The sequence below is a fragment of the Mirounga leonina genome, unplaced genomic scaffold (genome assembly GCF_011800145.1).
Source record: "Mirounga leonina isolate KUSES-001 unplaced genomic scaffold, KU_Mleo_1.0 Mir_104, whole genome shotgun sequence".
NCBI lineage: Eukaryota > Metazoa > Chordata > Mammalia > Carnivora > Phocidae > Mirounga > Mirounga leonina.
In genome coordinates this window covers 21,294,329-21,315,504 of record NW_023270231.1, presented here as the reverse complement: position 1 = coordinate 21,315,504, position 21,176 = coordinate 21,294,329, and positions in this window count along the sequence as shown.

Below are 21,176 nucleotides of genomic sequence, written 5' to 3'. Positions count from 1 at the left end.
TTTCTTTCTTTCTTTCTTTCTTTCTTTCTTTCTTTCTTTCTTTCTTTCTTTCTTTCTTTCTTCCTTCCTTCCTTCCTTCCTTTCTTCTTTCTTTCTTTCTTTCTTTCTTCCTTCCTTCCTTCCTTCCTTCCTTCCTTCCTTTCTTTCTTTCTTTCTTTTTCTTTCATCTTCCTCTCTCTCTCTCTCTTTTTTTTTTTTTGGCATTTTTCCCAACATGAAGATGCTAAGTAAGGCAAGGAGGAAAATGAGAGGAGCAACCCAGAGAGATTCTGGAAAACTAGTCATCTTTAAAACAGGGAGCTATATATCCCCAAAGTTAGACAGCAGAGAAGCAGAGAGTTTGGTCACATTATCTAAAACCTTACCCACATCGTATTGCCCCAAGGATATGGTGGCTGGCACCTCAGGTGCAAAATAGAAGGTGGCACCAAAAGCCTCAGTAATCAAGATAGATACTGTTTTTATGTAATATTTTAAAAATTCAAAATTAATACAAAAAGCCTATAACGAACAACAGAGCAAAATCTTAAATTGCATTAAATCCAGGAAAGTAAAATTATTAAAAAATTCTGGGGGCACCTGGGTGGCTCAGTCGTTAAGCATCTGCCTTTGGCTCAGGTTATGATCCCAGGGTCCTGGGATCGAGCCCCGCATCGGGCTCCCTGCTCGGCGGGGAGCCTGCTTCTCCCTCTCCCACTCCCCCTGCTTGTGTTCCCTCTCTCACTGTCAAAATAAATAAATAAAATCTTAAAAAAAAAAAAAATTCTGTTTGGGGTATAAGTCAAATGTTTAAACTTAAACTACTATTGTGAATTTTCATACACATACCTTTCCAGTCTTGAGTATTTTTTTCAACTACATGCATGTTCTGTCCAGCGCTCTGCTGTGGTAGCATCGCACAGAGCTAGCCCCGAAGTGTTAAAGACGTTAAAGATGTCAATATGCGAGGCTGGGAAACCAGGCTGAAGACAATGTTAAGACCTCTCAACAAGGATGCTCTGTTATCCTGGGACTGTGTCTCATTTTATGCGCAACATTTGAGGACCACTGCATTAGGATGCTACGGTTAACAGGCAACCCATTGTTGATTACTTAACGACGAAGAAAGTTTGTTTTCATACAGTAAGAAGTCCAGAGGAAGAGTGGCTACGAGAGATGGTGAGTTCAACATTTCAATGACACCAACCAGGATCCAGGTTCTTTTCATGGTCCTACTCTGCCAAACAGTTGGCTCCATCTATGGCTGGCTCCTCTCACAGGTAGAAAATGGCTGCCTTGGTTCCTGGGGTCCCACACAGACCCAACAGTACCTCACAAAAGAGAAGAGGAAATCTCATTTTAAGAGTGGGAAACACTTTCTTAGAGTCCTTCTAGCAGACTTTTCCTACATCTCATTGGCTAGAACAAGTCATATGCCACCTTAAAAACCATTCCCTGAGAAGGGAAATGGGATGACAACAATAGGCTCAGTCAGGTTAACCAAGATTCACCCTAAGTCATGTCATGGAGGGATAGTTACCCAAGCATAGTTAGGGCTTTGTAGCAAGGAAAACAAAAGAAATAGCTGTCAACTGGGCAGCCAGCCGTGTCTGCTACAAATGCCAATTATGGGTGGCCAGACACTGAGTAGGAAATATATCAGTAATCTTTGTGTCAGGCTTATCACTTACCAGTACAGGAAATGACCATGATGTCATGCAAGACAAACTGCAAAACTCTTTAATGAAAAAATATAGTTAGAACCATACCTCCCAGCTGGCAGCAGGAGAAATTCCAAGCAGATCATAGAATTAAGTGTGACAACTTTACCACTATTAAATGAACACATTGGAGAACTCTTATAATCTTGGAGTAGGAGAAACCGTTCTAATTATGACTCAAAATCAAGAAGCCATAAAGAAAAAAAAATTTCAGCCTGGAAGGAAAACACCAGAAACAAAGTCAAAAGATAATTGATTAACTGGGGGTGGAGCAGACTGTAACTCACATCATAGACAATAAGCTAATTTCCCTATTGCATAAAAGCGCCTAGAAATCAGTGAGGGGAAAAAAAAGCCATCAACACATAGAATAGCATACAATAAGAGGCAAAAGATATAAACATTCAATTCACAAGGAAAAAAAGGCCACAAATACCCCTTAAACATATGAAAAGTTGTTCACTTTCACCTGACTTCATATTAAGAAAAATAAATATTAAAACTATCCTGAGATATCATTGTTCAGCTCTCCGACGGGCAGAAGTTTGGTAACACACTCTGTTGTCATGGTTGTAGGGAAAGAGTCTCTCTCTCTCTCTTTTTTTTTAAGATTCATTCATTCATTCATTCATTTACTTAAGAGAGAGAGCACGAGTAGAGGGGGGAGAGCAGACTCTCCGCTGAGCAAGGAGCCCGATGTAGGGCTCCATCCCAGGACACTGAGATCACAACCTGAGCCGAAGGCAGACGTTTAACCAACTGAGCCACTCAGGTGCCCCTAAGAGTCACTCTCACAAAGAGCCACAGAGAATATATGTTGGTATAACTCCTATGGAGGGCTATTTGGCAGTACATGTTAAATGCCTATATCCTTTGATCCAGCAATTCTGTTTCTGAGGTTGCATCTATGGATCCTACAGAGTTTACATTCTACAGATCTATTTGATTACATGCAAAAAGATTTTTAGGCCTAATGTTTAACTGGAACATACACATAAGACCCAGCTGGTTAGTTCATGACCAGTATCTATCCAAAAATGTAGAAGTGTATGTTGTACTTCAATTTGAAATTTTTAAATATTACCTCTTTAGGTATGTAGGAATCCATTTCTTGTAGAAAAGTGTTGAGATAATGCAAATAGCCAACAAAAGTGGACTAATTAAATAAATTAGTGATCCACAGGATGCAATAAGAGGCATCTATACAGAAGAATGAGTATGTATCTGTATATAGTAATATAAAAAGATCTCTAATATGTAAGATTAAGTTTTAAAAAAAGCAAAGTGCTGATCATTATGTATAATACTCCAACTTTTGCATAAAAAGAAAAGAAAAATAAGTATCATTAATTTATCAAAAATAAGCATGATTACATTTGCTTATAAAAACAAAGAGGCGTGCTTGGGTGGCTCAGTTGTTGAGCATCTGCCTTCAGCTCAGGTCATGATCCCAGTCGGGCTCCTGCTCAGCGGGGAGTCTGCTTCTCCCTCTCCCACTTCCCCTGCTTGTGTTCCCTCTCTAGCTGTCAAATAAATAAATAAAATCTTAAAAAAAACACACACACATAAAGAAACTCTGAAGGAAACATAAGAAAATAATCACAGTGGGTACCTTTATTGGGGAGATGGTGAACTGGAAAGATGAAAGACAGGATAAGAGGAAAATTTTTCACTATATCTCATTTATTTTTCTTTTGATTTTGAACTATGTTAATGTATGTATTCAGAAGCTTAAATAAAATTTATTTATTTATTTATGATTATATAATATATTATATATTTATTATATTATTTATATTATTTATTTTTGGATTATTAAGGAGTGTCCTCCTTAATCCCTATCACCTATTTTGCCCATCCCCCCCCATCTCCCCTCTGGTAACCATCAGTTTGTTCTCTAGAGTTAAGAGTCTGTTTCTTGTTTTTTTCTCTCTCTTTTTTTTTCCTTTGCTCATTGGCTTTGTTTTTTAAATTCCACATATGAGTGCAATCAGATGGTATTTGTCTTTCTCTGACTGACTGATTTTGCTTAGCATTATACTCTCTAGCTCCATCCATATCATTGCAAATGGCAAGATTTTATTCTTTTTTCTGGATGAATAATATTCCATCATATATATATACCACCTCTTCTTTATCCATTCATCTATTGATGGACACTTAGGCTGCTTCCATATCATGGCTATTGTAAATAATGCTTCCATAAGTATAGAGGTGCACACATCCCTTTGAATTCGAGTTTTTGTATTCTTTGGGCACAGCATTCCCACCAACAGTGCAAGAGGGTTCCCCTTTTTCCACATCCTCTCCAACACCTGTTGTTTCTTGTGTTGTTAATTTTAGCCATTCTGATGGGTGTGAGATGATATCACATTGTAGTTTTGGTTTGTATTCCGTTGATGATAAGTGAGGTTGAGCATCTTTTCAAGTGTCTGTAGCTCATCTGTATGTCTTCTTTGGAGAAATGTCTGTTCATGTCTTCTGCCCATTTTTTCCATTGTATTATTTGGTTTTGGGGTGTTGAGTTGTAGAAGTTCTTTATATATTTTGGATAATAACCCTTTATCAGATATGTCATTTGCAAGTATCTTCTCCCATTCAGTAGGTTGCCCTTTAATTTTGTTACTTGTTTCCTTAACTGTGCAGAAGTTTTTTATTTTGAAGTAGTTCCAATAGTTTATTTTTGCTTTTGTTTCCCTTGCCTCAGGGGACCTATCTAGAAAAAAAGTTGCTAATGTCAGAGAGATTACTGCCTGTGCTCTCTTCTAGGATTTTTATGGTTTCAAGTCTCACATTTAGGTCTTTAACCCATTTTGAATTTATTTTTGTGTATAGTGTGAGAAAGTGGTCCAGCTTTATTCTTTCGCATGTTGCTGTACAGTTTTCCCGACACTATTTCTTGAAAAGATTGTTTTTTTCCCATTGCATAGTCTTTCCTACTTTGTCAAAGATTAATTGACCAGGGGCACCTGGGTGGCTCAGTTGGTTAAGCGACTGCCTTCGGCTCAGGTCATGATCCTGGAGTCTCTGGATCAAGTCCCGCATCGGGCTCCCTGCTCGGCAGGGAGTCTGCTTCTCCCTCTGATCCTCTCCCCTCTCATGTGCTCTCTCTCATTCTCTCTCTCTCAAATAAATAAATAAAATCTTAAAAAAAAAAAGATTAATTGACCATATAATTGTGGATTCATTTCTGGGTTTTTAATTTTGTTCTATCGATCTATGTGTCTATTTTTGTGCCAGTACCATACTGTTTTGATCACTACAGCTTTGTAATACGACTTGAAGTCTGGAATTGTGATGCCTCCAGCTTTGCTTTTCTTTTTTAAAATTGCTCTAGCTATTCAAGTCTTTTGTGGTTCCACACAAATTTTAGGATTATTTGTTCTAGTTCTGTGAAAAATGCTGTTGGTACTTTGATAGGGATCGCATTAAATGTATAGATTGCTTTGGGTAGTAGAGACATTTTAACAATATTTGTTCTTCCAATCCATGAGCATGAAATGTCTTTCCATTTTTGTGGAAATTTTTTTGTGTCATCTTTAATTTCTTTCATCCATGTTTTATAGTTTTCAGATTACAGGTCTTTTACCTCTTTGGTTAGGTTTATTTCTAGGTGTTTTATTATTTTTGGAGCAATTGTAAATGGGATGGTTTTCTTAATTTCTCTTTCTGCTGCTTCATTAGTGGTGTATAGAAATGCAACAGATTTCTGTACATTGATTTTGTATCCTGTGATTGTACTGAATTTATCAGTTCTAGCAGTTTTTTGGTGGAGTCTTTTGAGTTTTCTATATATAGTATCATGTCATCTTCAAATAGTGGAAGTTTTGCATCTTCATTACCAATTTGTATTCCTTTTATTTTTCTGTTGTCTGATTACTGTGGCCAGGACTTCCAGTATGATGTTGAATAAAAGTGGTGAGAGTGGACATCCTTGCCTTAGTCCTGACCTTAGGGGAAAGGCTCTCAGTTTTTCCCCACTGAGGGTGATGTTAGTTGTGGGCTTTCATATATGGCCTTTATGTTGAGGTATGTTCCTTCTAAACCTACTTTGTGGAGGGTTTTTATCATGAATCGTTGTTGTACTCTGTCAAATGCTTTTTTTGCAGCTACTGAAATGATCATATAATTCTTACCCCTTCTCTTATTGATGTGATGTATCACATTGTTTGATTTGTGAATATTGAACCATGCTTGCAACCCAGGAATAAATCCCACTTGGTTGTGATGAATGTATTTAATGTATTGTTGGATTCAGTTTGCTAGTATTTTTTTTTTAAGATTTATTGATTTATTTGAGAGAGAGAGAGAGAGCATGAGCGCATGCAGGGGGAGGGACAGAGGGAGAGGGAAAGGGAGAGCGACCGACTCCCTGCTGAGCACTGAGCCCAAGGTGAGGCTCATCTCATTATCCCAAGATCCTGACCTGCGTCAAAATCAAGAGTCAGTTGCTCAACCAACTGAGTCACCCAGGTGCCCCCAGTTTACTAGTATTTTGTTGAGGATTTTTACATCTATGTTCATCAGAGATACTGGCCTTAGTTCTCTTTTTTTGTGTTGTCTTTTTCTGGTTTTGGTGTTGGGGTAATGCTGGCCTCATGGAATAAATTTGGGAGTTTTCTTTCCTTTTCTATTTTTTTGGAATAGTTTGAAAAGAATAGGTATTAACTCTTCTTTAAATATTCGGTAGAATTCCTCTGTGAAGCCATTTGGCCCTGGACTTTAGTTTGTTGGGAGGTTTTTAATTATTGATTCAATTTCATTGCCCATAATCAGTCTGTTCAAATTTTCTTTTTCTTCCTGTTCCAGTTGTGGTAGTTTATATGTTTCTAGGAATTTATCCATTTCTTCTAGGTTGTCCAGTTTGTTGGCATATAGTTTTTCATAATATTTTCTTATAATTGTATTTCTGTAGTATTAGTTGTTATTCTCCTCTCTCATTTGCGATTTTATTTATTTGGGTCCTTTCTCTTTTTTTCTTTTTTTTTATTTAAAGATTTTTATTTATTTATTTGAGAGAGAATGAGAGACAGAGAGCATGAGAGGGAGGAGGGTCAGAGGGAGAAGCAGACTCCCTGCCGAGCAGGGAGCCCGATGCGGGACTCGATCCCGGGACTCCAGGATCATGACCTGAGCCGAAGGCTGTTGCTTAACCAACTGAGCCACCCAGGCGCCCTCTTTTTTTCTTGATTAGTCTGGCCAGAGGCTTATTAATTTCATTGATTTTTTTTTCAAAGAACAAGTTCCTGGTTTCACTGATCTATTGTTTTTGTTTTGTTTTGTTTTTTTAGTTTCTATATCATTTGTTTCTGCCCTAGTTTTTATTATTTCCTTCCTTCAGTTGATTTTAGGTTTTGTTTGTTGTTCTTTTTCTAGCGCCTTTATATATAAGGTTAGATTGTTTATTTGAGATTTTTCTGGCTTCTTGAGATAGGCCTGTATTTCTATAAACTTCCCTCTTAGAACTGCTTTTGCTGCACCCCAAAGGTTTGAATCATTATGTTTTCATTTTCATTTGTTTCCATGTACTTTTTTATTTCTTCTTTTATTTCCTACAATCTATAATTCTTTACTGTTGCCTACATTTGAGTTCCAAATCTTTAACTTGGCATTCAAGACACCCTACAGTTTAGCTCGAATCAACCTTTTCCACAGATGATTCCTACTCATCTCCCCACTCCTATCCCCCACCCATGACACACACATAAATGCACGCTGCTGTCCCTGGAAACTCCCCCTAAAGATAATCACTGTTAATAGTTTTCATTTCATAAAAAATATAATATGCATATGCCTAGATTTATATTGTATGTATATTGCTTTTCAAAAAATTTACCTATGTGATCATGTTTTTATTACATATTTTTAAGAATTTTCTGTATCATGAACTTTTCCCATTTATTTATATATACATCTTGCCATTTTTATATATCAGTACATATGGCTTTTTTAATGGTTAGATAATATTCCATCACATGGATACATCATAATTTAACTTGTTATTTCCTTTGACGGACATTTACGTTGTTTCTGTTATAGTTGTTGGTGCAAGTAATGCTACAATAAATACCTATGTTTGCTATGTTTTTAATTTTCTATGTTTTTGCCATACTATCAAAGTGTAATTGTTAGGCAAATGTTGTGTGCATTTAAAAATATGATTGATAGCGTCAAATTGCCTTCACAAAGGTTGCATCATGTTGTGCTTTCAAGAAATATATATTTTTTAAAGATTTTATTTATTTATTTGACAGAGAGAGACACAGCGAGAGAGGGAACACAAGCAGGGGGAGTGGGAGAGGGAGAAGCAGGCTTCCCGCGGAGCAGGGAGCCCGATGCGGGGCTCGATCCCAGGACCCTGGGACCATGACCTGAGCCGAAGGCAGACACTTAACGACTGAGCCACCTAGGCGCCCCTCAGGAAGTATATTAAACAACTCCTTCTTTCCTCACTCTCTCACCAGTATTGATTTTGAAACTTTAAAAAGTTGCCTGATAGGCAAAAATATTCTTTTTATGCTTAATTTGCATTTCCTTAATTATGAGAATGAGCATGTGTTTATAGGAATTTGTATTTCTTTTTCTATGAACCATCTATTTTAGCTTGGTAGAGTCAAATGAGTCCATCTTTTCTACTATGACTCCCAGGGTTTAAAGTTGTGTTTAGAAAGACTTCTCTACTTCCACATCACACACACACACACACACGCACACACACTAATTCCCCTATATTTTCTTTTAGTCTCTCATATACCTTTAAATGTATAAATCTCTAACCCTTTTGGATTTGGATTCAGGTGGAGATAAGTGGTGTATCCTGAGAGGTAATACTGTAATTTAATTATTTTCCCAAATGTCCTAATAGAGCTTCCTGAACGAGCTATACCTTCTTCATTGATTCGAATTACAGAATGTATTATATTCTAAATTCCCGTAGATAATAGGTCTTGTCTATTCTGTTCTATTCATCTGAATATCTCTTCTCACCTAACACCACAACATTCAAGTCACTATAGATTTACAGCATTTTTTTCATCTGATAAGGCTGGCCACCACCTCATAAGTCCTTTGTGTTCCTTTTCAAAACATTCTTAGCTATTTCAGCACATTTAATCTTCCAGATGTACATACAGGATAATTTGAGGGAAATGATATTTTTATAATATCAAGTTTTTCCAACCCTAAGTCCAGTCCTCAAAATGTCACATGAAATCACTAGCTAATTACTTAGTGAACCTGAGACCAGATCCTTGTGGACATTTCTGACCGGATTACTTTGTGTGAGTCATCTGGATCTAAGGCATAATTGCACAATTCTCCTCTTTCTTGTGTAGACATGTGAGCATTACATGGGTATCAGGGAAACTGGGCCCAGAGCAAAAAATAAACAGTCCCTCCATATCCTTCAGGAATTTTTTAATAGAAAATCAATCATTTACATCCTGTCCACAGTGAGAGTGGAGCTCCAGCCACAATCAATACCGAGGCTCATGTGTGCTGGAGGCCACATGCATCTTGGGTGTAGGATTCCTGGCTCCTGGCCATAACCAATATAGGAATAAATGCCATTTAATTCCACCCAGCTGTTCCTGGGGCCTTCCATGGGTGGGTCTGCCTAGGGGTGTTTCATTCGATTCACAAGAAAAAATGCGCCCCTCAATTGTTTGGCACAGAGCCAGATTTGCTAGGCCTTTCCAAACACACCACTGTGGGGGAGAAGCCATGGAGGCTATTCACATCACAGACCAAGCAGGCCACGGTGTTCTGCTGGGGTCTCTGCCAGTCTTCCGCAGTGCTCCAGACCTGCACTTCACTTCATACGTAGCGACCAGTGCTTTGTGTTCGGAGCCAGCTCTTTCTAACAAGTGAGGTTAAGAAGATATCTTTACCTATTTAAGGAAATGGGGCAGAGGAAGTAATGAAATAGAAATTACACTCTACATAGTATTGAAGATGACATCAATCTATGTACATTAGTGTCATGGAAGAGATTGTCATGGGCTTAATCCAAAAATATAGACCTTCTTTTACTTGACAGTAGGCTACCAAATTGATGTGTTGTAGTTGTGCGTTTAGGTGCCAAAAAAGCAATTTCAGCTTCTGCAAAGAGTAGTCATTTCCCATTTCACATCATATAATTCCAGTGGTACAGTTCAAAATTATCCTTCTTCCCCTGAAAAAAAAATAAATGCAAGGGACCATGTGTGGTTTGCTTTTCTGTTGTCCTATTTTGTTTTGATGCTTCCAGAGACTATGTTAGAGGGTTTAGAAACTGTGTACCATGTTCAAGGTTAGACCAAGAGAGTGGCTAGTGTGGCTAAGGCCATGTGGCATAGTAGGGTTGGGAGGTTCATTGGAACTGAAATATGGCTAATTGGGCTTAGGGAAGGCCCAAATCAAAGGTTCTCTGCATTTCTGCCCTGGTAGGCAGAAGCTATATGGGGAATGGAGGAAAAGAGAATTCTTACTGAGAACCCACTTGATACAAGTTGTATATTTGATCATAATTAACCCCTACCACACCCTGCTTTAAGAACTATGCCTCACTATTTAAATTAGCCATATATATTTTAACTCATTAATCAAACTCTTAACAGTTCCCATATGGAAAATCTGTAGGCTGGCCAACTTACATTTTAGGAAAGGAAACATATTTATTGAGCACCTACTATGTTTCAGACTTGTGTTAAGACTGCTGCTGACAATTTCTAGGCCATGTTAGCTTTTCAGTTTTTGAATCCATATTAATTTACACAATATATTTTTTAAATATTCAGTTTAAAATGTATTGCATAATCTATAACCCTTAGAGAAAGAGAAATTGGGAATTTCCCCAAAAGAGAAATTTTCTTAGGAGAAATATTTAATTTCTTAAGGGAATAATTTCTTCTGAGATCTAGATGCTTGAGTCATAAGGGTTTTAGAACATTCTCAAGCCCTATAGGGCAACATATCATAGGAAGGGGGCTTCCCTCCAAGGTACATATTTCAAATAGCAAATAGGGGTACCTGGGTGGCTCAGTCAGTTAAGCAACCGACTCTTGGTTTCGGCTCAAGTCATGATCTCAGGGTTGTGAGACTGAGCCCCACATTAGGCTCTGCACTGGGCGTGGAGCCTGCTTAAGATTCTCTCTCTCCCTCTCCCCTCTCCCTAAAAAACAACAAATAGAAGGTGCCAGAGAGAGGCTGGCTTGTTGCTCAGCATACATTCAATCTCATTCTCTGTGCTTTCCTACAGCAGAGGCTAGAAAGCTGAAATATATGTTTTCCAGACTCCCTCGGTGCTGGAGTTCTGGATATGGAGAGATATGAGAGATATGGAGAGTTCTGGATATGCCACGTGGGCTCTGGCAATGGGATGCACTTACATTCAATTTAGAGTATGGGAATGAAGCCAAGAACCTCTTCCTGTGACTGTGTCTACTGGCAAGCAAGGTCTCAGTGTCAAGAGGCAGGTGGTAGCTGGACTCAGACTTCCAATTTCTAATCTCCAGCTTTAAGAGGGAGGAGAGGCCTTACAGGGATGGAGAGGTTGTGTTCCCTATGGCGGTGGCTTCCTGGTCCCTAGATTCCCTCTACAGCTGTGAGTTCTTGAACTCGATATTGCCAGTAGCCACAGCTGATCCCTGCTCCCCCATCCAATGGTTTTAGAATTATCTAATGCCCTGTATTAAATTCCTTTCTATTTAAAATACCTAGAGTTGTTCTGTTTCCTGTTCTAAATCCCAAATGATCCAGGAGATCCTTAAAAGTTTTCTGAGAACCTCAGAATTTAAATTTTTACCCCTAGTAATGAAGTACTAGCAAGAAGGAAGTAAATGCAAGCTTAGTATATTTAAGTCACTCCTTTATAAGCAATTTATTCTAGAATAATTAGAAGGCATAATAACATTAGCTTCCCTTTATTGTGCATTTATAGTCATTACTCCATTTAATCCTTGTAGAAACTCCATTTTACCGAGGAGAACCCCAAGGGTTAGAGAAGTTAGGAAACTTTTGTTTGACAACATTGTAGTAGACAGAACAGTGGCCTCCCCTCGAGATGTCTCCATCCTAATCCCCAGAACCTGTGACGATGTCGCCTTTCATGGCAAAATTTTCCAACCCAGCCCCATCATTCTGCAAATGAGGAACACAAATTATTAAATAAAGAATATTGATTGAGATGGGGAGATTGTCCTGAGTTGTCCAGGTGGGTCCAACATCATCACAAGAGTTTTGATAAAAGGGAGGCAGGAGGCCAAAGTAGGAGGAGATGTGACGATCAAATCAGAGGTCAGGGAGGGAGTGATTTGAGGATACCACACTGCTGGCTTTAAAGATGGAGGACGGGGCCATAAGCTAAGGACTGAGGGGAGCCTCTAGCAGCTGGAAAAACAAGGAAATGGATTCTCCCCTAGAGCCTCCGAAAGGGCTGCAGCCCTGCTGACCCATTTTAGACTTCTGACCTCTAGAACTGTAAGAGAATGAACTGTGTTGTTTTAAGTCACTAAGTTTGTGGTAATCTGTTACAGAAGCAATAGGAAACTAATACAAACATTAATATTTATTGAGATCTTATCATGTGGTGCTAGGATATACAGTTGTTAACAAAACTAAGTGCTTGCACCAATATTCCAGTTTGCATTCTTGCCTGGAGTTAAGCAGAAGCAAGAGCCCAGGCCTGTCCGTCTTGCAAGCCAACGCTCTTAACACTATACTTCGCTGCTTCCACCATGCCGAGTTCACGGCAGATGCCCAGGCCTGTGCCCTTCTTTATTCTAAGAGAGGGATCTAACAAATCTTATTCCTAACTGGATGCTGATAAATTAACACAAAGCATCCTTTCTTATTCATAAGGACCTGGAAGATTCTCTTCCTTCTGCGGGCCATTTGGTATTTTCTGCAAAGAAGGTTTTCATCCCCCAAGTATATTTCTAGACCTTTCGTTCTCAAGTCTCTTCCTGCATACGGGGTACTTGTTAAAACACCAGCTTCTAGAGTTCTAATTCCATAGGTCTGAGTGGGGCCCGAGGGTATGCACTTTCATACTGCAGGGGATTCGGAGACAGACACAGAAGGGGCCTCACTTGAGAAATACTCTTTTGTATAAAATTATAGAAGAGCCTTGCGTTCTGAGTCCTGGAGACAGTATTTCCAAAATTCCAATCACTTTAGCTCTTCTCATAGGGTTTGAAGCAGACATTCTTTTCCTGGCTACACATGCTTTGCAATGGCAAGAGGCGATTACTGTTTCCCACAACGAAAAATAACAGGGGTCGTATTGTTTTGTTTTTTTCTTTGTGGTGCAGTGAACGCTGCTAGAGTCATCTCTCTTTTTAATATTATAACGTTACTACTGATCTTATTGCTTTTTTCATGTCATGTTGAAATACTCGGTGCAGTTCAACATTCTCAGACATATTCCTATACGAATGGGCTTTTTTTTTTTTAATGTAAGTTAAATTCGGTTATGGATTGTTTCACTGAAACTGCCACTTACTGGTTTCTGGCTTAAGAAATTCTAAGTGACAGCTCAAAGGCTAAATTCACTTCATTGAACACAACAGAGTATGATGGCTTCCTTTAGATATTTCAGTGAACCAGAGAATTTTATTACCTGCAAAGAGCACCCTAGAAATTATCCAACCCAGCCCCATCATTCTGCAAATGAGGAAAATGAGGTTAAGAAGAGGGAAGTGGTTCACTTAAGGTTATACACATAAAGGACAAAAGCAAGACTGACAACCACTTTCCTGACTCCTGGTCTATTCAGAAGCTCAGTATCGCTGTAACTGTAGGTATATACATACCCTTACGGCACTTTCATTGCTTTCAGTGTGAGTTAATTTTTTATAGTGAATAATCTGGAGAAGATCAACTTAAAAAACTCTTATTTTCGTTTTACTATTTTTCCCTTTCAAGACCTCTTCTATAGTGACCCTCAACTTTTCTTCCCTAGGTATTCTGAGTAAATTTTGTGTGGATCTCTGCTTCCTTAGCCTTATTATCCTGACAACTCTCCCATTCAAATAAAAACAATGTTTGGGGGCCCCGAGTGGGGCCCGGAGGACTAACCTCACTGGGTTTTCATGCACCATTGAGCACGTCATATCCAGCCCCAACCCCACGTCCTCTCTGCCTTAGCCCCTATAAAATGGTTTCATACAATTTACTCAAATGAAGTCCTTTGAACAGTTGTTAGGGCAGGAAACTCAACACCCCGGAATAGTGAGGACAGAGGTGGGGGCATAACAGCTGGGGGAATTGTGCTGCTGGCCACAAGCTGAGCTAGTCTGGGTCCAACTCTCAAGTTACCAGTGCTCTGATTTGGATCCAGGGGCAAAAGTCTAGAGTAGTGAAAGCCTGATTCCGTGTGAAACTCAGAGATGCCCATCCCCCAGTCTAATTAGTAAAACTGAACGACTCCTGAAGTCTTCCCATCTGCTACCTTCTTCTGCCTGAATGTTGTTCACCTACCAGTGAAAAACCCAGGGGAGAGCACTCTGACAAGCAGGGCATTGGATTATGACACAACAACTGGGTTTTGAAAGGGTGAGAGGGGTTGGTAGAGAAAGGAGAGGGCAGGTGGGGAGGGGAACCAGGCACAGTGTGGCAAATACTGGGTTAACTGTACCTCTGTCCTGATGAAGTCCTGTTTCTAACACAGCCGGACAGGACCCCCGGGTTTGGCTCATACATGTAAAACAGCTACACTCGGGGATGATCCTGATATAAGGCAGAGCAGGACAGTGAAGTGAGGGAGGGGTTCTCATTGTGTCTCTTGGCAGCAGGGCTAACAACAGTCCCAGGTGGAGGTAGTAATTTTGTGGGAGAGGCTTAAGATAAGTGTTGTGTGTTTTCACACGTCTTACAGATTTTCAGTTCAGGCATGTGAAAAGTTGGGTTGGCCCTTACAATTATTGTTGCCTTGAATTCCAGCCCATCTGGGACAAAGTCGTCTTGTTTGGTTACATCCCACTGGAAAATTAGTTCAATGTCTTTTTCTTCCTCCAGAACACAGCTTTTCTTTGTAACCATTCATTCGCTTATTTATTCTTTCAACAAATAATTATTTTTATGTACTGGCACTCTCTAGGTGCTTGGGACATGGTGATGATAACAGACGCCTTCATAAAGCTTAAGGTCTTGTGACATGAAATAAGTCATGACAACAAAGTGTTATTAAGTGTTATGATAAGGCAAGTACAGGGATGAATAGCTGAAACACCCATCTTGTCTACTTCCCCACCTATAAAATGGGGATGATAAAAAGAATGTCTACCTCCAAGGCTGGCATGAGGACCAGATGACATGATGTGATTAAAATGCTTTGTTATGCATCATGTCTCTTGGACTTCCTATTCAAATCCCCTATTGAAATAATTTAAATGCTGCAGAGAAAGATTTGTAAGAATATCCCCCTTATTTTGAGAGCCCTGGTTTTGGTTCCAAAAGATACAAGACTGGACCACATATCATCCACCAAATGCTGAACAAAGACTCTGTCCTGGCCTCCATGAATTAGTTACTTCCCATGAAAGTCCCACCCCAGGAGGTGCCCGTGTTCCAGAGCAGACTGCATGGACCCTGGCAGGAGCCAGCCAAATGCAAGGCACAAGAAGGGTGATGTCATTCAAGTCTTGCTGACCAAGAACCCACCTGACCCACTTTCACTTTCCCGGCTTCCTACCATTCACTCAGCACCTCTCACAGCTGTAATCATATATTTGTGAGATCCTTTTGAACACACACTCTCTCTCTCCCCTGGTAGATAGTGGGCTCTCCAGAACAGAGCCCAGGGTTGTTTGCTCACCTCCATAAGCCCCATCCCCAACCCAGGACCGTGAATGGTGCAGCTCAGTCGACATTGCCTGAATGAATGACAGAATGTGCGTGGCTGACTTTGACTTACACCCTTTGGAAAGTGTCGTTTTCTAGCTAAACAGTAGTTTCCACTTGACATTCTTGATAATGAACTTCCTACAAGACTATTCCTGGGAGGTGGTACAAGCAGACTGCGCAATCACTGGAAGTGAAAGCTCAGGTTGAAAGGGGTCAGGACAGTCACCCAAGATCCCTTTCAAGTGCCTAGAACAGAAAATTCTAGAAAGAGTCTCACGGCCCACTTATGGCTGGGAAACATTGTCAAAAATGAGGGAGACACAGGCTTTTGAAAATGAGGCATTTGATGCCCTACCATGTCTGGAGAGGTAGCTGGGCTCAGCACCCTTAGGTGTGGGGGTCTAGCCAGCATTTCCAGTGTGTCCTGAAAGGAAACAGTATGTACCCTCAGCTTCTGCTGTCCATTTTTACGCCCTGGTTGTGTATCATAATTTTAATAGGAAGGGGGGAAATGGGAATATGTTTTGAATACATGTGGTTTTTTCCCTGATACCTGCTCACACCCATGGAGGTTGTAAATTCCCAAATTCTAACAAAGAGCCCCTGTCAGGCAGCAATGACCCACCACTTTGGACTCCACTCAATGTGCACATCAAGAATGTTCTTGGCAAGGGTGCCTGGGTGGCTCAGTTGGTGAAGCGACTGCCTTCGGCTCAGGTCATGATCCTGGAGTCCCGGGATCTAGTCCCGCATCGGGCTCCCTGCTCGGCAGGGAGTCTGCTTCTCCCTCTGACCCTCCTCCCTCTCATGCTCTCTGTCTCAAATAAATAAATAAAATCTTTAAAAAAAAAAAAAAAAAAGAATGTTCTTGGCAAAGAGCAATTATAGCAGAGCAGTGGTAAAAAGAATGATCATTCTCATAATTTTCAACTAAATATAACTCCTAATGACTAAAGCGCTATCAGCTAATCAGATTTTTTTGACATGCAAAAAAAATTTTTTTGAAGTCAATATTGCCTCTGATGAAGAAAATCCATGTTACCTATGATATAAGTTATTTGGACTGTATACAATTAGTTGTTATACATCACTATCTTATTATTTTGAGTGTTCTAACCTTTCTTATTATGCAGTGAAGGGAGAAAAGAAGAAATCAGATTTCCTGTATACTTTTCTGGTAAGAAACTCTACATTCTGTATATGATAAAAGATAATGCCCAAGAGTCTATAGATTATCTAAAGAGAAAGTGAGTCTAATAAACAATGAAGGCTATTAGGACCTTTTGGTTCAGATAAACCTTCGAGGAATAAACAGACCCTAAAGGGAAATGGAAGTTAGCCAACTGGCTCCCAGATGCTTTTGCAAACTGAGGGAGCGACAGCAGAATCATTGACAAACGAGTCCTTCAGTGGACAATTGCCTGATGAGAAACTGTTCCCGAAGAGGAATTGCTAGTGATTTAGAGGCACAGTGATTTAGGGAAAGGGGCCCAGAACCAGGAGAAATAAAGCTAAAATTGGAGCAGGTTGGGGGAAGTTTAAGGGCAAAAATCACGCCCATTACAGTTCCTTTCCAAACCTCCTCTAATGAAAAACTCAGATGACCATTATGTTTGCAAGACCTATTCACTCAAGAATACCAGAATCAATATGCCTATCCCCTGAAAGAGGTAGTGTGTTAAACCTCTTCCCTACACATTTTAACAAGGAGGCAGAGGTAGACGAGGCCAGGTCTCCTGTTATGTGATTTTAAGCCGCATGATATTTTCCTGCACCGCACTAAATAGGAGTTCTCATCTGAAATTTACATATGTGGTTATTTGACAAAGGTCACCGTCTCCCATTGAACTACAAGTTCTCCAATGGCAAAGATTTTTGTCTTCTTTTTTGCTAGCCATTGGTTCCTAATGTCTAGCACATTGCCTGACACATAGGAGACACTCATTTATTACCTAAATGAATAAATGAAGGTAGCTTAATTATCTTTCTCCTTGTTTTCCTTCTTGTCACGTTCCTTCCCTGCTCAGTATTTCCTGGCTTTCCTCCCTTTCATTTCATTTTCAGATCGAAACCAAACTTCATCTCAGCGCTTCCACACGTTGGGTTCTTTCAGTGAGCAGCCCCGCATAAAGCTGGGGCAGCCCCCTTTGCCTCCAAACTAACCCCTGGAACAAAGATTGGGAGCCTTAGGGATCCCTCAGCCAGCCAGGCCTGGGAAAGGTGGTATCGTGTGGTGGTTAGAAGTAGCCACGGGAGCGCACTGCTCAGATTTGCACAGTACTTGGGTAACTTACTGAACGTGTAATCCTACGTGAGTTGCTTCACCTTTCCAAGTTTTGGTCTCCTCAGCTGTAAAATAAGGATAATAATGAAACCAACCACGTCAAAGGGTTATTATAATGATTAAATTACTTACTACAAGCAAAGCAGCAATGACGGTGTCTGGTATGTGGAGGACACTATAAAGTAGTAGCTATTATTATCACAATGACCTCAAAACCTACATGTGGACTTTGCCACACATTTTTGTAAATGGTCCACAATTTTCACCCCAAAAGTGGAGAAAGTGACTCCGCTTTCGGCCTCTGTCCCCCGTTGCCTGTCCCTGCTCATGGGCAATCTCCTCCCCCAGCTCTCCAGGCTGCAGGCATGTCTGCTCAGGATTAAGGATACTGAGTGCTGGTTGTTGGGGTGTGGTAGAAGCAGGGAGAAACCCAGTCAAAATCAGAGCTCAATGGCCAGCTGTTATTCCAGGGCAGAGATTTCTTTTTTCTCCATTCTTGGCCTTCAGGCAACTGTGGCCTAAGGCATTCATTCCCTTGAATCTCCAAGGAGGCATCTGTTTCTAGAAACACAGCATCATCTAAGGGCTCTCGTCTCTTACAGCTGCCTTTCCCAAACATGGACAGGAGTCAAGTGCTTGAATCTCTGTGTCACTGGAAAAAGGAATGCTTTATCACTTCCCTGCAAGCAACTGAATCTTGCTCTCCAAATCTGGTGGGAGATGAGACTTCTGCAACGTGCAGCTCAGCAAAGCAGAAATGGCTGGAGCCCAGGCAGGGAGAAGAGGTGAGAAGCTGCCCCGAGCAGCTCAGAGGCTAGCGTCCCTGCACCCAGCAGTCACTGCTTGGAAGAGGGCCTTTCTGAGAGAAACGGGAAAGAGTGGATGCACTGTCAACATTTCTGCATTTTGTCTCCAGACAACCAGAGAAATCAGGATGACAGGCAGAATCCCCTGCAGAGGGAAAACAGCTCTTTGCAACCCAGATTGGAGGTTTGGGAGCAGGGAGGAAGATGGAGGAGCTGTCCTAGTTCACTTCTATTTGTCCAGGATGCAACAAGTAGGGAAGAGGCAGAACCCCAGCCCATCTCCAAGTGGTGGCCCCTGAGGCTTGAAACTGGGCAGATGGTTGGGACCAGCAGGGTACACAAAGCTGCGCCGAGGCTTTCTGGGTGAAGGAGGTCTGTGACTGCAGAGATGGAAACCGATCTGTCGGGGGCCCCAGAGGGAACATAGAAACCAGAAACTGGAAGTGCAGAGAGAGAGCGAATGAGGCTGAGACAGCCACTGTGCGCAGTCGTGTACCGAACTGCAAACCCATCTGAGTTTTGCATGCGAGGCCATGTTCGGAAGCCACAGCTGCTGAGGTTGCTTTGCCTGGGAAGCAGGGGACGTGTCGCTGGGTGTCCAGGCTCCGGGTGCCCAGGGCGGGCAAGTCCTAAGGATCGTTCTGGTGTACACGGCCTGGAATCAAGCTTTTTAACACTTACAGGACCTCCTTCTTCCCAACTGAGCCACAAGGCAGGAACTCTGTTTCCTGAAGGTGGACTCAAAATTTCCCTGTTGGGGGGAAATGAGGAAGAGGAGAGAGATTGTCCTCACCTTCCTCCCCACCAGGTCTCTCTTCTCTGGGCCCCATATCAGAGCACTTCTTTAATCTTCCCCTTTGAAATTAGCCTGATGTTTAATTTCTTATGGATTTCAATCTTTTTAAGATGTTCATATAGAAAAATCTTTTTCACAGACAGAGTATCTAATGAAGGATGCAGGAGATCTAATTTGGAAACGTTTTCTTAATAGTTATACCTCTTCAAAGGAAAGAAAAAATACTTGAAACACTGGAAATTTTAATATTGATTTTTTTTTCCCCAAAGCTGCAAAATAATTAGGACTCCAAAGCAAAAAATCTTGGGGAGGGACCCTTACCCGTTATTTAAATAGAAAAATAAGAAAAGAAGCTTTGATTTTCATGGGACACGTGGTTGCTATTAATACTACTAGAATACTGTTAATACTCCAATGCTACTTGCTGTCAATATACAATTAATGCTATTATTAAGGTTATTATTAGTCATTATGCAAATATTCTAGAACCACACTTATTTATTTCAGCAACCATGTACATTTAGGGCTTCTAGTTTTTCCAGGCCAAACACTCTCACTTTTATAATGCATCACATTGACATGTCATTTTCCAGTTTTCAAAAATGCTTTTAGATTCATTATCTTACATTTACTTCTCAAAATGATCTTCTGAAGCAGACACAGCAAGCATTATCATTTTTGGCTTTGTTTTTAACTAGCTTATTTTGTGAAAAATAATACTCATGCATGCGGTAATTCAAGGGCATAAAATGAAAATTAAGTCTGTCTTAACCGGCTCCACCCCCAAGTCTCCTGAGATATAACTACTGTTAGGGGTTTCCATATGTCCTTTCAGAAATTGTTATGCACACACTGGCACAATTTTAACTATATGTGCCCTTTAAAAATGAACTCACACATATGTGAGCAGGCTCTTCCCTGCTCTGTGCCTTGCTTTTCTCAATTGAAGATCTTCAGTGAGAACATACAGAGCTTGACTTCATTCTTTGTCTGACAGTCTATGTAATTGGTCCCCTAGTGATGGGTATTTAGGTTATATCCAGGCTTTTCTGTTATAAACAGTGCTGTAATGAACAATATTAGCAAAAAATGATAAAGTGCTCTCTGGTGTTTTTCAGGTATATGAAGTCAGTTAATCCTCACAACTGTTCTATGACTATCATTACTCCAATTTACCGATGAGAAAATCAGCAGAGAGATGTTAGGTAATTTGCCCAAAGTCATACACCTAGGAAGTGGTAGAGCACAGATTTGAATCCAGACCATCTGGCTCCAGGACCCAAGCTCTTGACCAAGCACACTGTACTGCCTTTCTGTGTTTTCTGTGTACGATTAGATCTGAGAAGCCAAAAACACAGCCGGGCAAGTCGACCAGAGGGTTTGTGCTCACTGTTACACAGCCAGCTAGTGGCGGAGGGGGACTGGACATGAGTCTCCCAATTCCCACCCCCTTGCTCAGTCCCTCAGCCTCGGTGACATACCAGTGCCTTCAGAATGTTGTCTCTTTGAATTCCTGAGAAGTTCTAAAGACTTCAGATGTGAATGGAGAGTCTGCACGAAGCAGCGGTTTAGGAGTCTTTCACAGATGTGGGGCAAGGGATGAGTTTCTTTCTCCAGGTTTGAACACGCAGCTCCTACACTAGTAGATTCTGTGGTTTAAGCAAATGTTGCCACAGAATAGCTTTCATGTAAAAATGTACTTTTTGAGTTGCAAGTTTAGAGAAAAACTACGCCAAATTTTATTCCACGTTACCACTCATTTTGTC